At 36.7% G+C, this 17,402-nt stretch overlaps 1 pseudogene; it reads right to left on the reverse strand.

The window, feature by feature from the left end:
* Window positions 1-13,036: 13,036 nt before the first annotated feature.
* Window positions 13,037-13,753, reverse strand: LOC128380688 (cystatin-B-like; annotated as a pseudogene).
* Window positions 13,754-17,402: the final 3,649 nt, after the last annotated feature.

Consider the following 17,402-nt stretch of genomic DNA (forward strand, 5'->3'; position numbering starts at 1 on the left):
GAGTCTTACTTGCTTTCTCAATTTAAAACAAAAAACCATCCCAGCCATCTTCCAATTTGACATCAAACACATCACACCACAGACCACAGAGCAGCCCTCAGTGTCATTGATCTTTGAGTATTTAGAAATCCCCATAGACATCTGCAGTATTTTGTTTCATCTTGGTTTGTCCAAATATCACTAATAGTCTGCAGTTTGACATTTTTAAAGCAAATACCTCTGCATATTTTAAGATTTGCTTCATTAAACGCCTTGGTACGGACGAAGCTTTTCTCATTTTCATTTTATGTAATCCTTTGTTGGTCATAACCCATTTTTCACTTCATGTTGCCTCCTTGACAGTATAATTAAAAATATACACATTGGTACAGTAGGAGTAATACTTAAAAAGGAACATTGCCTCCCTGTGTGTCAACATCAAGATAAATGTTACATTCAAGTTAAAACTGAAGCAACTCAAGCTCCTTCAAAGAGTAGGGCTAAGAGTTCAGGCATCTCCTTTCATTTAAAAGAATAATAATAATAATAATAATAATAGACGTTGGTTCTTTCTTAGTCAAATCAAAGCAACATTCATGAAACAGCATGTTTTCACATTACAAAGATTTACTGATATGCAGAAATGCCTCCATTTGTTCCAGAAATGATTGCTGCTGTGCACAGCTCTGCCACTGTTCCAGCTCCACACTCGAAAAACACAAGTTCCATCAAATGGAAAATACCAACATTAAGTGTTTTAATGGTTCTGGGTCACTGACAGACACCAGAGCAGCTTCATGGGTATGTTTTAACTGTTTGACATTCTGACAAAGGATTACTCTATAAAACCAAATATGTCGTAGAGATACAGAGAAAACATGGTAAAAGCTGCAGAAAAGAAAAAAAGAAAAAATTTAAAAAATAAATATATATATACACACATAAATATCATAAACAATTGAGGCTTTTAACAATGATAGCTGGTCTCCTTACATTTGTTTTTACCCTCAACTCAAACACTTTTCAACCTATTAAAAACTTTAATATTATTGGCATCTCTATCACATATAAAATCATTACTTTTATAAAGCTAGCAGAATACATAAACAATGGATAACAGGACAAATATGGATCTTAAAAAACACTCAAGCCTCTGGTCTGCATTTAAACCAAATGTGAGTTGCCACCTATTAAATATAGTGTGGAGATGACAACTTATGATATAATTTGTTAACAGCTGAGATCTGCACACATGCTGATAAATGTGATGTACTCAGACCACCCGTTGATTTAGACACAGTAGACTACATATAGAAAGCCTAGCAGCTCACAATGACCATGTTAACATGTGTGCTAGCATGCTACAAATGTGCTTATTAGCCCAAAACTAAACGTACAGATGTGGCTATAGGAAATGCCATTTTTATATATTATAAGTATTGGATTAATTTAATTTTGACCTCATGGCTCCAGACGAAAAGTCATGGGATCACCAAAGTGATTACCAATCATCCTGAAGGGCATGAACCAAATTTCATGAAAAACCATTTAGTGTTTTCAAGTCCATCTTCAATAAAACTTTACAATATGGTACACAAAACCGTGGGAAGGACAGTTACTAAAGAACGAATCAGGAATGAATTAATAATGACCTGATAATTCATTTATCATGAAGGCTTCCTGAATAACTCAGTAGATAATGATGAGTTACAGAGATTGGAAGATACTGAATCATTAGGGAACGATTAGTTCATATATAATCTATCAGTAAATCGACATAGTGGCCAATTTTTTTAAAAGCCATTCCTAGTTAACTGTGAACCAAATGCTGAGTGGTACAAAACATATCATGAAATACTAATTACTTATATATGAATTACCCTTTTTGTAATTGAGACGAACTGGGTGTACCTAGACTAGTAATCCCTCATTATTTCATGGTTATCTTACACTCTTCATGGCAATGCATTCATACATGGTCAAGATATTTCAAACTTCAGAAGCAATAAGATGACAAGTTCTTGGGCAAAGGAAAGGACGTCAGATCAGTGGAAATCTGTACTTTGGTCTGACAACTCCAAATTTGAGATTTCTGGTTTCGACTGTCTTAGTTGCAGAAACAGTGAACGGATGATATCTGCATGTTCCCACCATGAAGCATGGAGGAGGAGGTGTGATCGAAGCTTTGCTGGTGAACATTGTTTGTGATTTATTCAGAATTCAAGACACATTTAACCAGCATGGCTACCACAGCACTCTGCAGTAACACACCATCCCATCCTATCATTTATTTCCTAACAGGACAATGACCCAAAACACACCTCCAGGCTATGGGGGGCTATTTGACCAAGGAAGAGAGTGATGAAGTGTTGCTTCAGATGATCTGACCTCCACAATCACCCGACATAAACCCAATTGAAATGGTTTGGGATTAGCTTGATCACAGACTGAAGGAAATGCAGCAGACAAGTGCTCAGCATATGTGGAAACTCCTTCGAGACTTTCTTCAAGGCAAAAGGTGTCAGCTTTGAGAAATTGTTGTTTTTTTGTATTATTTTTTTTATTTGCTTACCACATAACTCCATAAATAAAGAAAACACTTGAATATGTAGATGTGTTCAAACTTTTGACTGGCACTGTATACATATAATTAATTGAATTTGTTAGTTTTTATTCATTTTGTCACCCATCTGTATGTTTATGCAATGTTCTCTTTTTTATGTTGTTGCATTTTTCCAAATAAGCTATTCAAATATGTGAAGCTTACGGATATGTTTATGTAATCTGTTTGAATGTTTTAATATAATTTGTATGACATGTTGACAAGGATGTTAAATTTCTGATATAAATACTATCCATGTTTAATGAAATAAGTTTTTGTAATTGTCACTTATCTCAGTATTGGTTTATTAAAAACTGTTCAAAAGTCTTCACACTGTATGACATGTATTTGTGTTGAGTACATTGCTACTTTTACAAAAGGAAAGAAACTTCTCCTATTCATGCATCAATATTCATAGACAGTATTACACCTTAAAGATTTTCATTTCCTGTATACATTTTACAGTACATTTATGATGTTTATGCATTCATAGGCTGAACTAGGTTTGCCAATATCTTGGTTTTGGCTTTTGTCTGAGGTGGATTCTGAGACAGTGTGCATTATTTCAGTACATAAAACATGCACATGAAGGAACAATTGTGTGTGGTGTGCATTGTAATGGCATCTCCATAATTGAATGCCACTACAATATATATTGTGTTATTGTTATTGTTTGAAAATTGCAAAACAAACATTCATGTATAAGTGTTGATAGACAACGTTAACATATAAAGACCATATGAATATGTGTGAGCAAGGTTGGCAAGTAGCATTGCAGTTCTGGGAAAAACAAGGCACATTTTGAATCATAAAACATTATACACTCTGTATTGTTCACTTGTAACAGTAACAGTATCTGAATTACTGTTCGCAGGTGTGGGGTAAGATGGTGAACACGCTATGTGTTATAATTTAAGAGGAAAGTTTAATTAAAAAAAAAAAGCACTGTGTTTGTATCACTCTGAAGAGTATGTGTATTTCTGCTGCTGAGCTAAATTTGTGAAATAGTTTGGATATAAAACTCAAGCAAAATACAAATATAAATCAGTTCAAGAAGATGTATAAAAAATACTTCTTATGTGGCACAGCAATGAGGAAGGGTTGGTGGGGTAGACATTATTATCGCAATTATCTAAGTTATAGCTGACTGACACTGGTTGTATATTTGGGATATACATAACAGAATTGGGGTAGTTGGTTGCACAAAAAAACTTATGACATTATGTGCAAAAAGTTATTATGTTTTGTGCTCACCATTTTTGTTCTAATTTTCTATACAGACCACCAAAGTCAGCAGGTTTTATCCAGTGGTTATAGAAACTTTCATGGCAATTCAACACAGTAATTGTTGAGATATTTCAGTCTGAAGCAAACACGTAATTTCTAAACTCCTCACAGCTCTGCATGGTTCCATTAAAACAAACAAGACGTGAAGTGAAGAGAAATACTCACAGGTGATTTGGAGTCAGGACGAGATAGTTGGAAATATGAGCTGAAAATGTCACTCATGATGGATGAGACCGTTTTATACTTAAAATGAATTATACAGGATTTATTGACATCTTCTGCAGGTGTACATTTTCAGAAATTGCTTACTGGGTTTATTACACTTAAGCTGTACAGATCTGTGAATCACAATTAAAGTTTCATTCATTATGAGCCCACCTACTAGCTTGTAACTTTATCTGATTCCACCTCACACATGCACCTCTGCGTGTGCTCAGACAGCACACACAGAGGTGTTAAATAGGTCTTAAGAACAACTTTCTCTTCAGTACTTTCTTCTGCATCATCTCTTCAGGCTGAATGGACAGGCAGCTTCATTCTTGAAACAACAGTGAGAGCTTCCTGCTGTGACACAAAGATACATCCGATACACACACATTTTCTAGTGTGTCAGTGAGTCTTGAGTGCAGGCTCTTTCATTTTCACTAAACTGCTTTTAACCTCTAACATGGGCTGACAGTGAGGCTATGTTATGTTTTAATATTAAGGGTTGGCATTTTGTCCTTATGAACCACAATACTGATCATGGATTTATATTTTCTACAGTATTTTATGTGAATGTAGGTAGATTTATAATGCTAGTATGAATGCCTCACTCATGTTTTCTTGTTTCTATAAAATTATATCCTGTGTCAATTGTATAAGCCTATTTTCAAATTGGTTAGACACTCACTTCCTCTTCAAACTCACATCCCCATGCATCCATTGTACTTTAAGAACAAGCATAAGCATTTTGGCATCCATTTTTACATCCTTTTACCATGCATCACGGCAGAATCTTACATGGTTCCTCCGCATCTGGATATGGTAAATTAGGTTAAAGCCACAGTGGGTGATTTTCATGCTCCTCAAAGTCTTACCAGGACTCATCATAGAATGAAAATGATTATTTATGATGGCCTCATATCAGGACTCATTGTTTTTTTTGAGTGAGTGATCATTCATTTAGTCAATGAAATGTTAAAGAAATAGAAAAAAATTGCATCCACAATATCTCTTCAATTTGCTTGTTTTGTCTGACTAACAGTGCATAACTTTAAGATATTAAATTCACTGTCATATATGATTAAGGAAAACAGCAATGTGTTACGTCTGAGAAGCTGGAAACATAAGATTCTGGGCAGTTGTGCTTGACTGAAATGAATAAAATGCATGAAAGCAGTTCTCAAAATAGTTGCAGTTTCATTTTCTGTCAATAGACTAATCAATCGCTGCAGTTCAACTTAATATTTCCTAACATTACATCATTCTCTGTGGGATTCAGAAAACTTAAACCATGCCAGGAATCCATCTCATAGAGCCTCCAGAAGCTGCAGACCTTTTTTATGTGTATGTGTGTATATGTGACATTTGTAAAAGATATTAAAATGTTATGTAAGGAAGCAGAAACAAGAATCTGAGCAGTGTATTATTAGCTCCTGTAAATTTAATGAATGGTTTGTCATGGTCCGGCTGTGCTTCACCTGTTTATCTCTTCCTTGTGATTCTTATTGGCCCCCTGTTTGTTCTCTCTGTCTGTGTGTGGCACTACGTCTCCGTCCTACTGCCATCGATCAGCACACCTGCAACCCATCCACTCATCAAGCTCCTGCAGTATAAAGCCCAGTTCTACACTCTAGTTCACCAACATAATACTAATGTTTTGGCTGAGTTTAAGATTCTCAAGTGAATATATATCTCTCATGTGTATCTAATTCCTGTTTATCTCTGTGTTTATCTGTGCCAAGGATAATTTTCTTTTTGTGGTCTGCTCGCCTCGTCCCAGCATCCTGTGAGCCTGCCTCTCAGCCAACAGCTCATCTTCCTCTGCCTGCCCCTCCACCATTATTCCAGCTCATTTCTCCACACCTCCATCTCCACAACTTTTAAAATAAACTGACTTTGAACTGTCACAAGCTGCATGTCAGAGTCCCTCTTCTGGGTCCAAAATAAAGTTGGAGTTGGAAGGTCGAGTGTGAATTTTCTTCTTCATATAACACCATGGACTCATTCTACCGTACTCTCTGTCAATGACAATGGTGTTTTAATTAAGCACTCAATAGTGACACATCATAACCAATTATTGTGCAGATTCTATTAATGTGATCTTATTTGACAACGCTGACACCTACCATTGTGCTGTGTTGTTCAAAAACAACCATCCAAGCATTCTTAGTGAGAGAAATTGCAGGTTATTGCCTTGTTATTTCTCCTCTCCCCTGAATGTATAAAGAGATGACACACACTAAAGAAACAAAACAAGAACAAAAATTTCACACACTGAAATTATTTTTTTATTTGTTGACTATAATCGTGAGACATTTTCCACTCATGTAGTCTGGATGACTACAGGGAGAAAGAACCCTGTTAAAGGTTCAGTAGTCGTTCAGTAGAAAAATTCTCCACGTTTTCAACCTGGTCTTAAGATGGGATTCAGTGCTGGTGAACTAATGAGGTGACAAAGGTTAAAGCAGCTTTAAAGTAGTGCTGTGCAGAACTTTTGTGAGATCAGATTTTTTTTAAATTCTCATTATTAATGCAGACGTTTTTGTTTGTGCAATGTGTGTGTAGCTTTCGGTCCATTATTCTGTATACCCTAGTCAGATAAATGGAGGTTCATGGTGAGCCATGATGTGTTTTTCAATAAAACTGCAAAATTACAAAACACATGATAACAAGGTCTTTTTGCAATGAAAAGAAAAAGAGTTCGATCCTTCCAGGGATTCAAGGTTTAAAAAATGTATTCTCTGTTCAATCTTGCAAGGTATAAAAAGTTAACCAGTGTATTCTCTAGAGCAAAGATCCTTTTGTCTATTTAATTCTGCACAAAGACATAAGTTGCAGTCTAAGAAACATGTATTTTGTAGTCATAAAACTGCAACATCCTGGACTTAAGACCACTTTTGAATGTTACCATCTTCTCTCTCCCTACATTAAATAGAGCATTTCAATGTTTCCTGTTTAATAATTAATAACACGACATAAAAATGCCTTAAAGGAATCCATAGCAGCATCCACTGCTTTTTTCATTACAGGCTTGATGTTCCTCTGTAGTTTAACAAAATACACCTGCAAAGTACAGTCTACCTGGACTCCTATTATGCCAGAAGATGTTTTAATTTGTTTACTTTTCTTCAGTCTGTGATTTATTCTCTGCTCCTGTTGCTGAACCTGATCTATCATTACTTTACATTCATTTCCTGAGGACCTTAACCACTACTTCTTTAACACTAACCTAACTCTAAACCTTAACCTTAAGCCAAGTCTTCACCCTAATTGAATGTTTTATATTATGCAGACTTGTCTTTTGTCTCCACAAGATGAAGGATATAAAAAAAGACACCTGCACACAGGAAGCCATTCAGATGAAATAGTTTCTCTGTGCAAACAGCAAGAATAAATACTGCACTACTGTGTGTATTGATGAATCTGAGAGTATGTAACAGGTTGGCATTTCTGAATCCACACGCCTCAGCGTTTCATTGCTGCTTTTCACATTATCAAAGTTGAAGTTCTTTGTCATCACCACAGTAACTGAAAAGTAAATTATCTCCACCATGTGACAGAAATGAACGTAATTATTGCTGCCAATTATCTATACACACTGGAATGAACAGTGAGTGCGCAGTACAGTATAACACACAGGATCTGCCGACAAACACCCACATTACATTGTGAATGGTACTGTATTAATTGCAATGAAATGCCCACACAGACCTGCTCTTTGGTTTTCAGCGTGGAATTTCACGTCCTTTTCCCGTGGACTCTGCCACACAGAGACACAGTCAGTGCACATTTTTGTCCTAATTAAACCCCCGTACTGCCCACGTCTGCTCTGTTCAGGCTGGCATGTGCAGCTGAGGCTAATTCAATTTAACACAGAGACAAAACATCTATGAAGAGTTTACCAAAAAAAAAAAAAAAAATTGGTGCCAGCATGTGTTGAATGTGGCTCGTGTCTCAGACGGCCCTATGACACAGAACGCATAATAACTCTGGAAATACCAGAAAAGGTCAGCATTCTGCTTCAAAAGAGAAAGGTCACCTTTGATTTTCATATTCAAATATTCAAAGATGATCTAAACATTTAAGCAAAGACAAATTATTTTATGTGCAGAGTGAAACAGAATCCAGCCAGATTTAGAGTTAGCCCTCAGACTACAAAATGACAAAGAAACACCTGACATCCTGACTTCCACATCGACTTAATGCTGCACCCCCTTGGCAAGCTATAGGAACAGCAGAAGCTGCCAGTAAGGATCACTCAGAGAACAGCTTCTGCTCAAGCAGCACTACAAAACAGCCCAGCCTGGTGACTTGATAAATATTGTAAATATTGCAAAATATACCCCCTTCGGAGGGAGAAACAACAAGCAGGGTGCTATTAATCCAACTCCTCCTTGTCAAGTGTCTCTGCAGCAAGTGCTTAATCATACCAACAGAGCCTAGAGAGGAAATGAAATGCATCGGTGGCACTGCAGCTGAAAATGACAATCAGCCAGTTCAGTGATGCCTCTGATGATCAGGCATATCAATGAGCTGAGAGAAAGAGAGAGAGAGAGAGAGAGAGAGAGAGACCCACTGCTGCCAAGGGAGAGTCAACGGCACAAATGTAGGTCACTCTGCAGCATTTCTAGAAGTATCATGAAAGATTTAGGTGACTTATGGACTGATCAGAATGAAATCAGCTCATGTCGAGAGGTTACAATGAGTCCATAGTCCTCAGCTAAAGAATCAGTTTTTCTGTTTGCCATAATATCAAGTATCTAGATTCAAAAAGAACCATGGCAACACTGCACACTCTGTGATCCAGAGACACTGAAAACACTGAATATGAATGAACTATTGAACAGTAATCGCTGGTTATTAAGTGATTAATGTTATAATTATTAGGTTTCATTTGTGAGGTCACAACCCTGTTGGCCATCTCCAACTCTAGACTGATAAAGGTGATTAGAATGTTATTATCATTCATTACTTATCACAACATATCAGCTTCAGGTAACAATTAAGGCAAATAATTTTGCTTTTATGTAATGTTATGGTGAGTTTAAAGGATCATTGCACCCAATTTCCAGAATTTTTTTTTTTTTTCACATTCACTTCCATGCTGGTTTTATTTGCGCAGGTTTTCACATTTGTTCAAGTCTATGTAAAAGTTATCAATCATTTGAATTATTCCTTCTGTCCACATGATGCAGTTTTGTTTTTTTTTGTAAATGTACATTGTGTACATTGCTTTTTATGTTACTATCACAACGCTACAGCAAAGAAACACCGTCCTAGGAAATCTAAAGGGAGAAATTTGCACTTAGACGATACCCACTGAAGTGGTTTTAGCTCAGATTTCTTTAATGCTCTGTGCACCACACACAAAATTTGACTTATTATTTCATTTATTATTCATTCAGTTTTATTTAGAAATCCCCTGTGATGCATTTCTAAAAGCATGGTCACATAAAAACCAAGACAAGGAGAAAGTGAGATTACAAGTGAGATTGTAAATTGGTGAACAGATGCTTTAAAAGATGTTTATAGTTCAAACTTAACTTATAACATATTGTGGCGTATAGATCAGCCTTTCTATAGCAGCATAGTTCCAGCTCAAGATATAATTGAGACCAAATTTAGAGTTTAAGTCTTTTCTATTAAATATTTGTTGTGAGGACACATTGTAAAAATAGCATGATGTAAGAAAGAGGGCTTCTAAGACACCACAATGTGAGCAGAATACACTCCTCAAACTCAACAACCTGCAATCCGTCTTTGCACAGCAGCATTGTCTTTACCGTCATTACCATTTTACCACCGGCAACAGAAACTGGGTGAGAGATAGGGAGGCAGTTACAAAACAGAGACAACAACAAGGAGCAAGGAAAGACGAAAAAATGTTCTGACATAAAGTCATTTCTGCAATATTAGCTCTCCCTCCCTGTATATTTTGTATGGTTGCGTGCACTCCCAGTTCCCTGGAATTAGGGACCGTTCTTCCTTTTCTCTTCAAAGCCTGCACAAATAATACTCTGACCTGTATTTTATGGCATTATTTTTGTGCCATACAGGTGACCCCCTCCACCCAGTTCAACAGCTTTTCATCATCACCCCTCCAGCAGAAGATACAGGATGCAGGACAGTAACAGGAGCTTCTTTCCCAAAGCTGTACAGCTGATAAGCACTCAAACGTTGGTGTCAATGTATTGTTTGGTGTGTGCAGCTTTATGTTTTTTTTCTGTTGTGTAATTTTGTTCCCCTTTTTGCATTTATGTCCTTTATGTTTGCATGAGGTCAGCAAGTTGACTTCCATGTGAACTGTGGACTTCTGATTCCAACGAACTGGGTGTCTTCTGAGTCTTCTCCTCTGCTTAGGACTTTATCTGTGTACACATGCTGGTAAAACAGAGTGAGGTGTGGCACCTACATATCAGTCTGTTAAAGCACACTTTCTGGGGTATATAATGTGGAATAGCTGTAACTTTCCCATAAATTTGACATTATACTGATGTGATTGATATATTACAGCACTCCTTTACACACTCATCATTCATGAGATTCATGGTTCACCACCAGAGCAGTGGGTGGGATTCAGTGTGAGTCAACAACAAATGAATGTTTGCTTAGCATGCATATTGTGTGTGGAAGAACAAAATGGTGGAATTTTGGGGCGTTCTCACACTAGCTGATACGTACCGTGCCCGAGCACATTTGATCCCTAATGTCCGGCTCATTTGACTAGTTCACTCTGCACCAGTTGAAGAGGTGGGCCCAGGCGTGGTTCAGTTGACTTGGGTAGTGTGTGTTCACTAACCGTGATGCCAATGATGCGACTGCCCCATTAAATCGCTGCGTTGCATAATTGGTGAAGCTCTATAAAGCATGTATGAGGGTCACCGCACCCAAAACTATTCCAAATGAGCCACAAAGTAGGTCAAATTAAGAACTCCATTTGAATCCTGACATAGTGGTCCAGTGTGTTCCTTTGATTTGATATTTATTTTTTAGTGACTGACCCCGTGTTTGAGTGGAAAAAAGTGCCAAGTCATACCATCTACCCTCAACTGACAGGTATCTAAGGCAGACAGCATATTTCCACTCTGTGAAAAGTGGTGCTGTATTGTTGCAGCAAAGTCTGGTAGCTCTGTAATTTTACTGAATTTTTATTTATTTTTATCATATTTTTTGTCATATTTTTGTCAACAACTGTGGATACTTCTGATGAAGAGAAGAGTTTATTCAAGAGAAGAGGTTTTTTCATTGAAACGGAGCAAGTGTGGAGGATGCCACCCTATTCCAACTGAGTTCAAGAGGTGTTTTCGTGGTTGTTGTGCTGGTGCAAAAGTGAAGGCTTGGAAATGAAGATATAAGCCCTTTCTGCCATCAGTCATCATGGGAAATGTAAGCTCTCTGCCCAACAAGAGTGATGAACTGGAGATATTGGTGAAGACTCAGAAAGTATACCGTGAGTGTAGTCTCATGTGTTTTACGGAAACGTGGTTGAATCAAAACAGACTCCAATGTGGATCTACTTGGCTTCACTCTCGACCAGAGATGGTGCAGTCCTGCTCATGTTACTGTCAAGGAGAAGATGTGCTGTCCAGATATTGAATTATTGGCAGTTAGTATAAGACCATAATATGTACCAATTCAGTCATATCATAACAATACTTCCCATCCAACATGTACATGTACATCACACCCAAGGCAACTGCTGAAGTTCCATGTGAATTTCTACATGACCTAGTTGCTAAGATACAGACTAAACATCCTGAGGTATTTTTGATAATATCAGGAGACTTCAATCATGTTTCCCTCTCCTCCCACCTGACTGGATTTACACAGTTTGTTAATTGTCCCACCAGAGAAAATAAAACCCTTGATCTGCTGTATGCCAATGTCAAAGAAGCTTACAGAGCCACTGCCTTACCACCACTTGGCAGGTCAGATCGCAACTAAACTCACAGTCAGGACATGACCAAACTTGACCCCCTGCAGTTTGCATACAAACAACACATTGGAGTGAACGATGCTGTCCTCTACATGATGCACCGTGCCCTTGCTCATCTGGAAGAAACTGGCGCTTATGTGAGAATCATGGTCTTTGATTTTTTTTTTCTCACAGAGATGGGTGTAGATGTTACTGTAGTATCTGCTGTAGGTAGAGCTAGTTTTAACTACTTTATATACGTCTTTATTCATATAACAATGTGTTGTATTTTAAAAAGCTTTACATATTATCTATTGTGCCTAATCTTTCTCTGAAAAGTAACTAAAGCTGTCAAATGAATGTAGTGGAGTTTAAGTACAAAGTAGCATCATATTGAAATATTCTAGTAAAGTGCAAGCACCTCAAAACTGTACTTAAGTACACTATTTGAATAAATGTACTTTGTTTCTTTTCATAACTAGTGACACTTTTGATTAAAGCAATAGAAAAGGCAAGAGAAAGTCAGTGTGTCAAGCCTCAAGAATTTTGAGATAGTGTTTAAGGTGCTTTAGTCTTTAATTTCCCTAAACACAAACTAAAGACTGTCATGACCTGAATGTGTTTTTTAAGCCAGACTGAAGCAGCTTCAAAAGGGAACAGAATCCATAAATCAATCAAAAGCTTTGACCAATGTCAACAACATTTAGCTGAAACATAATCTTACGATAGTGAGTTTGTCTTTATTGCTTTTGTGCAAGAATGTCTTGCATGTCTTTGGTCAACCAAAAAATCAGAAACCTCCACAGAAAGAAAACCAACACACAACAGAGTCACAGCAAATCTGATTCAATCATGAATTCATCTTGTATAAAACTGTTCCCTCTTGACATTCTCCTCTTATAATGATCTACAGTTTGTTGTTACATGTTAGTTATGCAAACTGCATATAGCAAGAGATAAAAGAAGCAGAGCATTTTGATAATAATTGTTTACAATGAGACTGTAGCCTGTAGGCACTGATGGGTTGCATTGCTTGGTTTTTGATCCAATCAGAAGTACTCAATAGGATCGTGGTGGATTGCTGCATATTAGTCAACTCCAGGCTTCCTCCGTAACATGGGAGTTTTTCATAGATGAACATGATCGTCTCCTCCCACATACACCTGCAAGGAAAAAGCAAAAAAATTGGGTAAAAAAATATTGCAATATCTGATTTTGTTCATATCATCCTGCCAAATGACCAAATGCAAATGCAAAATACAGCATTAGATGTAGAGCTGAAAGAAACTGCTGTATCATTGATGAATATTGGTCAGTTTCTTGACTGTACAAGCAATCCCTTTCACATACTGGTAGGCTGTTTTATGTAATTCATTGATAACATTGATAGAGTTTTATATCTCATTTGAGTGTACTAGAAAGTGAGTAATTACAATTTATGGATCTCTTAATTACCTTTATGAAGTAGTTCGTCCCTTGCAATACTTGCGTCTTGCAACTTGGCATTGAAGACATTATAGGACTTTCCTGCTCTACTCTCAGCGTGGGGCTTCATCTAATGTATAATGAAGCAACATCAACACCAGAACAACACACAGACCTTATAAACTGTGTGCAGAAATTGGAGAGATTTCAGGGAGCAAAGTGAAAGTGTAGTCATTTTTTATATAAAAAAAAAAACTCAATTTATTTCTACTTACACTTTCACAGATCTTCTGAATTGCTTCGTCTGCAGGCTTTTCATCATTAAGTCTTCCAGGCAACATTGTGACAGTTTTAAGAGGTGAAAATTAGCGAATAAATGAAGTCACCTGACTGTGTCTAGTCTGGAAGCACCAAGTAAGTCAAGTCTTCTATGAGACTGTGTTTGGGGGAGTGCCATCTAGGCAAACAAGGGTTTTTTGTTTGTTTTTAAAAAAAAATCATGTCAGAAACCAGCTAAAGCAACAAATAAATCCTCTGAGTTGAAAATAACTACTTAATTTTACAAACTTAATTTTACATTTCTAGCCTAAATTGTTTACAGTATCAGAATCGGAGAGTTAGAAAATATATTTGAACATTTCTCTTTATTCTCCCTCTTTAAAATCAGAATGGATTAGTCTGAGGGTGGGCTTTGTGGATATGAGAGCTGGTTTGAAGTGTTTCAGAATGAGTCATTGATCACCCAAACAGCTAAGATTTCCTTCTTTACAGTATTATAGTACTCTGCTGCATCTGGATTAACCCCTTCTCTGCCAAGCTTCATTCTCTATGTCCAGTCAAAACACTTTCCAATATTTTGCACCCCTGGTACACTAGCCAGCATTTCATTATTCCTCACATCAAGAAAGGTGAAATATTTCAAGCCAATGGTTATAACTAACATTCACCAATCATTTTGTTGAGTTAGCATGGACACTTTCTTGTTTTTGTGTTCAGAAATGTTAAGGATATAAATGACATATCGGTTATATTTTACTAAGTACTATATTATATTCATGGATTTGTGGACATGAATCAAAAAGATTACATTTTGTGGGTTATTTTACGAACTGCCATGTGACTGGGTTGCACAGGTGTAATGATCACTTCTGTTACTGCATGTATATTTAAATTTGTAGGATTATGTACAAAAATGTGTGCACAACCTTTCATACAGTATCATACAAACAGTGAATGAGAACGGCCTGTAGCTCTTAGCTGAGGCAAAGAATATAGATGAGAACACTGAATTGGATTTGGCTCCACAGATAATGGTTTGTTTGTGTCGGATATAAAGTAGTGGAGTCATTTCTAGTAAATACACAAAATAACAGTACCACTATCTTCCTGAGACACACAACAACTTACTTCATCATTCATTGGGAATAATAGAACCTATGGGACAAGAAAAGTGACAGGTACAGGCAACTAAGGGGTTATACATGTAACAAAATGTTTTATGTTACTGTGTTGTGCAATGTTCAATTATAATGGTTTATAGATGTGTTTCTTTGTGATAGTGATATGCTTCTTTCTGTTGAAAATGAAATGTATCAGTAATGTATTAATTACAGCCTTAGAGATATGAACATTTTGGGAGCTACATAGTATTGCATTTATTTCAGTGGTAGCCTGCAGACATTGCAAATTACACATTTTCTTTGTATCTGTACACTTACACTTACAGGTATCCTAAGCAGCTGCTACTGTGTCTGTATATGCTTACAGTACTATTGGCTCTAGGTAAAAATACACTACACATGATGTCTTAATCATTACTGGTGGTCACAGATCCTACCCTCCTAAATTATTATTTCTTAAATTGCCAAGTGAGGAGACATTAGAGGTTGCTCCTACAGAACTAAAGCTTCTTAAGATTATATTTAATGTACAGTTAAAATTTTGGATAGGAGCCACCTCTATAAACAGAGTACTGGAACTTGAGTCAAATTCTATGTATGAGTAGTCAGCCAATAAAACTGGCTCAATTTAGTTTTGCTAATTTCCATAAACTTCAAATATATTATTTTAATAAATATTGAGCCTATTTATAAATGCCTGTACATAATCAGACTTTTAAGGTGCAGATGTGAAATAACCAAGAGCAATTGTGAGGATTAATGTCATTTGGACAAAGTCTCTCTCTGTTCAGGTGAAATTAAACTACTGTTGCTGTGGATTGTGACAATACTACAGCGTCCCTGTAAAAAGCACAACAACATTTTTAAAGTTTTTGATTCACAGAAACTATGAGAAGCAAATGTCAAAGACTGATTTAAATTGCAGCGTGATCACATCCCTTCTAATGATGTTTTAGAGGCTTTAGGCCTCATCTTTCTCCTCTGAATTCTCTTCTGTCGTCTTACCTGTCCTGTGTGAAAAGACTGTGTAATATAATCTGCAATCTTGTCTGACATTTTTGGCACAAACAACTGCTCTGATGACTGCAGAACAATGCTGTTTGCATCTTACTTGTTGCTCTGTGGCACTCTAACTAAAAATCTTTTTCTTTTTTTTCTTTTTTTGGTGCTTTACGTCTCTTGTTGTTGTCAGTTCTTTAACTAAGCCTGTATAAGTGAGACATTTTAAATTCCTATTGAATTTAACAGTCTGGTGAGAGATCTGTCAGTCATTGGTCTGTGTTGTAAATTCCGAGCAAGCTTTACTGTTGTCATATCCACACTGTTACCCACTATCAGGTCAAGTACAGTCATAACTCACAAGAAAAAGCTCCAACCTCAAAATGTAGCGTGGTGTGATTTATTGCCTAAACAAAAATGTGTCTATCACAGCTCAAGGTAATAAAAGTTCTTGCTTTTAGACATATTTCTGTCACGAAGCCTCTGAATGACTTATAAGCCTGTTCTGACACTGAAGGCCAGCCAGAAGAGGAGGCATTCAATGTTATCTGAAAAAGTAAAAATGTCTGATTAATCTGGTCCCTCAGAAACAAAACCATCTACCACAAAGCATTTATTCTCCGGTAGGTTTAATGGGGAAAAGGCAGGCTGACATTTTTGCCTTTTTTTATTATTATTATTATTTTAAATTATATGAAATAATATGACATACCTGTAAGATTGACCTTTTGGAATATATAGGACACTGCAGAGCTTCCTCTGGTCTTTGCCATTACTTGCAACCTTGGACATCAACAACATGCTGTTTTTCTGGCATTTTACACACAACAGCATCATCTACTGGACCAGGCTGCCTTACTGACATCACACCACACTCTGAAACTGTTCACTAGAGGGTGCCATATACAAATCCTGTGCAGAAAATGGCATCACAGCACCACACTGCTTTAGTTTACTGAAGTCTCAATTATAGGCCATAATTTCTTGTTTTTCCCATCATTACTTTCATAACTTTATGTGCTGAAGCAGTTAAAAGTAACTGATTGAGACATGGCGTCTCTTTGCACAAAGCATGTCATTGGTTGAGTCATGAGCTAAAATTAGTTTTGGGATTTGAAAAATGAAATACCAACCAAAATACAATTTTCCATTTGCTGCTTAGAGGTGTTTAACATATGTAAATACTTGTTTGTGTTGTTGTAGTCATGTGCAGGTGCCTTCACAGCAGAAAATGACATAAAAACAGAGTGAAAATTATAAAATCAGTTTATTCATATAAACAACTACAAAATTCTATTAAATGGGTTTTTCCAGTGGGAGACAAAGTGGTATTACATAATTTCACAAAATCAATATCAAAACAAATACAAACAGATACCAAGTTCATCTGTATTCTTCACATAGCTCTTTTGCTTTGACTGAGTTTATAGAGCTCGCTCTATCTGCAAGAGGAGGCACAACTATCCTGAGAATCGCCTTTTTTTTCATTAACAGTCAAACTTACATGTGCAAGAACATTTCATTATTCACTGTGTGTATTGTTTCACACATACCCTCCCACACAGGAAAGTCCCAAATGGCCTCATATTTA

Source organism: Scomber japonicus, chromosome 19 (genome assembly GCF_027409825.1).
Source record: "Scomber japonicus isolate fScoJap1 chromosome 19, fScoJap1.pri, whole genome shotgun sequence".
Classification (NCBI taxonomy): domain Eukaryota; kingdom Metazoa; phylum Chordata; class Actinopteri; order Scombriformes; family Scombridae; genus Scomber; species Scomber japonicus.